The sequence below is a fragment of the Phacochoerus africanus genome, chromosome 8 (assembly GCF_016906955.1).
Source record: "Phacochoerus africanus isolate WHEZ1 chromosome 8, ROS_Pafr_v1, whole genome shotgun sequence".
NCBI classification, from domain to species: Eukaryota; Metazoa; Chordata; class Mammalia; order Artiodactyla; family Suidae; genus Phacochoerus; species Phacochoerus africanus.
Window position 1 is genome coordinate 48,327,285 of NC_062551.1, and position 6,353 is coordinate 48,333,637.

The 6,353-nt window shown below is 47.7% G+C and overlaps 1 pseudogene; it reads left to right on the plus strand.

The window, feature by feature from the left end:
• The first annotated feature begins 1,226 nt into the window (after window positions 1-1,226).
• LOC125134845 (uncharacterized) lies at window positions 1,227-1,339 on the plus strand (annotated as a pseudogene).
• The last annotated feature ends 5,014 nt before the right edge of the window (window positions 1,340-6,353 follow it).

Here is a 6,353-nt window from a genome sequence, read left to right on the forward strand (position 1 = left end):
TTGGGTCTTTCCAGGAATTTGTTCTTCATCTAAATTGATACATGGGGCATGCAATTCATAATATTCCTTTGTATTTCTGTGACATGGATGGTAATTGTCCTCTTCCATTTATGATTCTAATCATTTCAGTTTTTTTTTTTTCTGGGTATCTGTAGCTAATGTTATATCACTGTCTTGATCTTTAAAAGAACCAGCTTTGGTTTTCTGATTCTTCACTATTTTTCTCTTCTCTATTGCATGTATTCTCTAGTTTTTATTATTATTATTATTATTTTTGTCTTTTTGCTATTTCTTGGGCCACTCCTGCGGCATATGGAGGTTCCCAGGCTAGGGGTCTAATCGGAGCTGTGGCCGCCAGCCTACGCCAGAGCCACAGCAACACGGGATCCGAGCCGCGTCTGCAACCTACACCACAGCTCACGGCAACGCCGGATCATTAACCCACTGAGCAAGGGCAGGGACCGAACCCTCAACCTCATGGTTCCTAGTCAGATTCGTTAACCACTGCGCCACGATGGGAACTCCTAGTTTTTATTATTTTCTTTCTGCCTGCTATCAGTAGAGTTTACTCTTCTTTTTCAGTGTCTTGAGGTGGAAATTTATTTGCAATCATTCTTTTTTATTTTATTTTTATTATTTAAAATATTTTTAAGGCCGTGGCACATGGAGGTTCCCAGGCTAGGGGTCCAACTGGAGCTGTAGCCACTGGCCTATGCCACAGCCACAGCCATGCCGGATCTGAGCCATGTCTGCGACCCACACCCCAGCTCAGGGCAAGGCCGGATCCCTAATCTTTAGTCTTTACTGATATTTTTAATTCGACGTCATTATCGTCAGATCTTCTTCTTCCCTTCACTCTTGAAGGCATAATTCCTTTTACTTATTTGAACATATTTATAGAATGGCTACGTGCAAGGCTTTGTTAACTCTAACAGGAAGTGTTTTTTTGGTTTTGTTTGTTTTTTTAAGAGTAAGTTTTTGCTGCCTGCCCCCCCCCCCAGTGCAGGGGGTCATAACTTCCTGTCTTTCGGAACCTAAATCACTCCTCCTTCCTAACTAGCACTGTCCAATAGAACATTCTGCATTGATAGAATTCTTTATCTACCCTGTCCAGTGCAGTGGACAGTAGCCAAATGTAGCTACAGAGCACTTCAAATATGGCTAGTGTAACTGAAGAACTCAATTTTAAATTTTATTTCATTTCTCATTAATTTAAGTTTAAGCCAAGCCTTGCGCAGTGGCAGTGTCACAGCCAGTGAGGTTTATCCGAGGCGTAGTTATTGCTAACTAAATTTAAACCATACGACTAGTGGCTACCTTTTGGGATAGTGCAGTTCCAGACCATGCTCGAGGGAACCCAATTCTGTAGAATCCCCTACCCAAGTGCTCCTGAGCCTGCTTCCAGCACCTGTGTGGGCCTCATGCCAGGCCATCTTGCCCCCACTACACGCAGGGCAGGTCATGCTGGTGTCCACACCTCTAGCGCCAAGGCGTGGGCAAGGGGTGATGTGGGGAGATGGACGAAGCTCTGCTCTGCCCATGAGGGTGTCCTCACACAGGCATGGGTGACTCAAGGGTTCAGGGTGTAGATGGGAATGGGAAGAGATGGATGGAACTGTAGCTCGGGACCTCCATTTGTGCTGGTGGTCCAGGATCCATACACGTTAGGAGTGGTTTTGACTGGCAGTGTCTCATTTCTCACCTGGGTGGTGGTTACAATGGTTGTTCAGTGTATCATTTTTTTTTCAATTGTATATATATTCATAAATGTGCGTGTATATACACACTGATATACTGTGTCACAATTTTTTTCAATGTTTAAAAAGTTTTTACCACTGTTAGGAGATAGCCCAAGCTCTTTTCATGACATATAAGGGCTTGTCCAGTCTCTATGTCTGACCTAGTGCCCTGCCATCCTTCCCCTGGCTCTCAGCTCCAGCCACACGGACCTTCCTGCTCTGGTTAGCAGGCCAAGGTACAGAGGCGCTTGTTGGAGGGACCAGTCCTCCATTTAAACCATTTATATCAGCAAAACAAAGAAATGGCTTGTGATTGGGGGGGGGGTGAGTGAGTGAGTGAGTGTGATGGGGGTTGGACAGCCAGCGTCAGGAAAGAGTGGCAACTGCAGCCTCCCAGAGGTTAGGAGGAAAGGTGTCTGCTTACATAAGAAAACTGGAGCCAGCTCAGAAGGCTGCCAAAAAAGGAACCGTTGTGGTTGCACAAACCATCAATCAGGTTCCCTGAACAGGTGGAGGCTGGGGCTACTCTCAGCGGAAAGCTGGGCTCAGAGCTCCGATTACCAGCACAGAGAAGCCAGCTCTCAAAAGTGATGCCAGAAGGGAGGGAGACAAGGAGACAGAAGCCTGAGTCAGCGGAAAGGGCGAGTCCAGAGCACCTGAGGTGACTGCAGAACCACCAGAGAGAGCTGGAGACCCCTAGCAAGAATGCCTGATTTGGTGGTTCTCAAACTGGGTCCCTGGACCAGCAGCATCAGCTTGACCCAGGAACTAGTTAAAAATGCCGATTTCCGGCTCTCCTTAGAATCAGAAATTCCAAGGGGGTGGGGCAGCAATGAATTCTAACAAGCCCTCCAAGGTGACTCTAAAATTTGACCGAGTCTGAGAACCGTGGGTCCAACTTTGGTGAGCGTGCACTATGTGCAGGCACGGTTCCGAATGATTTACTTCCATTAACTCACTGGTCCACACAGCAGCACCATAAAATCGTGCTCACTGGTGCTCCCCTGTGGCACAGCAGGTTAAGGATCCAATGTTGTCACTGCAGCGGCTTGGGACACTGCTGCAGAGCAGGTTCAATGCATCAACCTCTCTGGCTTTCCTGTTTTACCAGGATTTCTACGCTTGGGCCCATCCTGTGAGAGTTTAATGAGCAAGCACAAATTTTGGCTTCCTGGTGCCTTTTCCTTTGAAGGCGGTGTAGTGGACATCGGGTTTGGTTTGGTTTTGTTTGCTATGCCAGCAGCATATGAAGTTTCTCAGGCCAGGTTTGGGTCCCAGGCCCATTTCTGAGCAATTACTGTGGTTGGGGAGATGGACGATTTCTTGCTGTGAGGTCTAGGGTATGGGCTCACTCCTAGCAGGTGGACTCTGCTGTACCCAAAACACACAGACCAAGAGAGCGGGGGAGTTTGGGGTGCTGTACCTGGAAAAACGAATGGATGATGGACAGGCCAATATAACCCACGTCCAGTACACACAGGATGGGCCCAAGCATAGAAATCCTGGTTAAGACAGGAAACCCAGAAGTCCATGCGTTTTATTATTTCATTTAAACAGTGTAACAAATCAGGAAAAAAAATAACCTATAGCCATGAGAAGTCAGCCCAGAGGAGCTCCTGCTGTGGCTCAGTGGGTTCAGAACCCAACTAGTATCTATGAGGATGCGGGTTTGATCTGTGGCCTCACTCAGTTGGTTAAGGATCTGGCATCGCGGCAAAGCTTGAAGATGTGGCTCGGGATCCGGCGATGCTGTGGCTGTGGCGTAAGCGTGCATCTGCAGCTCCAGTTTGACCCCTAGCCTGGGAACTTCCATGTGCCATGGGTGCAGCCCTAAAAAGACAAAAGAGTAGCAGAGCGGTTATCCTTGGGGAGAGGAGGGGGTGTATCAGCTATCTACTGCTGCTCAACAAACCTCCCTAGACCCAGTGGCATAAAATAGTGGTACTGGGTTGGTATTACCCCTCATGTTCCTGGAAGCTGGCTGAGCTCAGACAGGCAGTTTTCATCTGGGGTCTCTGGTGTGGTTATAAGCGGATGGTGGCTGGAGCTGGGTGTCTCGTTCACGTGGCTGGCATCTGATGCTGGCTACTGGGCAGAACGCTGCTCACATGTTAACCACTCCTGTGGCCTGGGCTTCCTCACACTATGCCTGCCAGGTTCTAACGGTGAACCTTCAGAGAGAGAGCACCAAGCAGAAGCTGTAATGTCTTTTGTGACCTGGCCTGAAACACAGAGTGACCTATGATGTCACTTTTGCCATGCTCTTGGTCATCTTGGTCACCAGTGGCTGCCCAGGATCAAGAGTGGTCACAGGCTCCACTTCCTGATGCGGAAACAGCACACTGTAAGAACGCCCGGAACAGGGGACATTGCTGCAGCCACCGCTGGAAAATATGCTACAGGGAGGTCATGACTGGGAGGGGACATGGTGGGGGGGGGGTCCCGGGGGGCTATTAATGCTGTTTCTTGTTCTGGATGCTGCCTCCAACCAATTGCATGATTTTTAAACTACTACGAAGGGAACGCCTCAATTCATGAATTAAAACATTATTAAAATTTTTATTATTTTTTTTGTCTTTTTTAGGGCCGTACTCGTGGCATATGGAAGTTCCCAGGCTAGGGGTCCAATTAGAGCTGTAGCCTCCAGCCTATGCCACAGCAACAGCAGGATCTGAGCCAAGTCTGTGACCTACACCACAGCCCAGGCAACGCTGGATCCTTTAACCCACTGAGGGAGTCCAGGGATAGAACCTGCATCCTCATGGCTGCTAGTTGGGTTCGTCAACCACTGAGGTAAGACAGGAACTCCAAAAATTTTTCTTCTTCTTCTTCTTTCATTTTTGGCCACCCTGTGGCATATGGAGTTCCTGGGCGAGGGAACAGATCTGAGGCTCAGCTGCAGCAATGCCAGATCCTTTAACCCACTGTGCCAGGCCGGGGACTGAACCTGCGTCCCGGCGCTGCAGAAATGCTGCTGATCCCATTGTGCCACAGTGGGAACTCCAAGAATTTTTACATTAAGCCAATCAGATCTTCAACTTTACTCAGTTTAATGTTTTTACACCTCTAAAATGTTAGCAGGAACTCGCTTACCACGTGGCCACTAGTTCAGATGTGTTTGGCTGCTGCTAAGAGGACCCAGGTCCAAGGGCCAAAAGTCAGAAAGAAATGCATTATTTCACACAGCAGGCAATCTCAGCGGGTAGGGTGTTTCAGGGTTGTGAAATTGAAACATCTAAGAAAACTTAATTCTATTTTACTTCAGTAAGAATTTTCCTTAAAAATCCATATATTTGTTGACTGCCACCTACCTACCAAGCTGGGAACTGCAACTAGAGACACAGGAAGGAAAGCCCCGTCCCTTCACTGGCTCGGTGATGAAGTGGTTCAGGTCCTTTCTTCTGCCCTGACTGCCTCAGCATGACAGGTGAGTCACCTGATGGTGGCATCTGCCCCCAGCATCACCACCTCAGATAGCATATCCCCCCTTTTAAATGCAGCTTGAGATATAATGTATGTGCAATAAAATATTCATTTTAAGTGTACGGTGCAACCACTTCCAAAAGTTCCCTCTCCCCCGTGCTCTTTTAAGATACGGTTTTATCGCCTATTTTTCTGTGCCTACACAATGTTTCTGTGCGCTTGGTTTTGAGCTTTATGAAACAGTGCCGTCCTGTAGGGGATTGTCTGACTTTTGCTCTGTGCACACATTTTTCTGTGCACCTGTAGCTCCTTCCTTGGCACTGCCGCGGCATACTCCATTGTGTGAGTAGCAGTTTGTCCTTACTCCTCTTAGTGGCTGTCAGGTTGCTGATCTTCTGCTGGCAGTGCTATTATAAACTTTCTGAAACGTCGCGCCTGGTATCTTTAGCACCTAGGAAATGGAGATGCTGAATAAGAAGGGACTCAAATCTTCGACTTGGCTGAATTTTTCCAAATACCACCAGACGATTTCCCAGGGGCTTGTACTGACTTGATGATCATCCCCACCCCTACCAGCAATGTATGAGATGTCTTGCGAATTCTCATCCTTACCTGGGGGGGGGGGGGTCTGTCCGTTTGAGGGTGTAAAGCAGAATCTCCGTGTGGCTTTTTTCCTTTTTTGTTTATATAGGGAAGGGCTGGCTTTGAGTTGGATGGGTGGGGCCAAAAGACAGGGGAGAAAAGGGATTTAGGGAAGTGACTGTGATTGAGTCTCTACAATGGGTGGCAGGGACAGCAGCCAGGATGGGGAGGAAGAAGGGAGAGCGCGCGGGAACCAAGGCGTTGATTTTGCTGAAAGAGAGAGTGCAGTGGAGGCGTGTGGACGAGCGAGCTGCAGTGAGAGCCAGCTGACCGCAGTGTGGTCTTCGTTTGTCTTTCCTTGACTACTGATGAGGTTGAGCCTCTTTTCATATCAAGTTTAACTACAAAACTATTAAAGCCATAGAAGAATCTGAAAGGAAAAGACCATCAGACTATTGCTTCATTATTGTTTCTTAAAAGCAATGTTTCGATGCAACTTAAAAAGGAAAAGAAAAAAGGGAGAGACTGAGAAAAGTCTACCAAATTTGTGTTGTTCCAGCAAAGCTGATGAACATTAATAAGGGGAAGAGACGTGCTCCCTCAGAAATG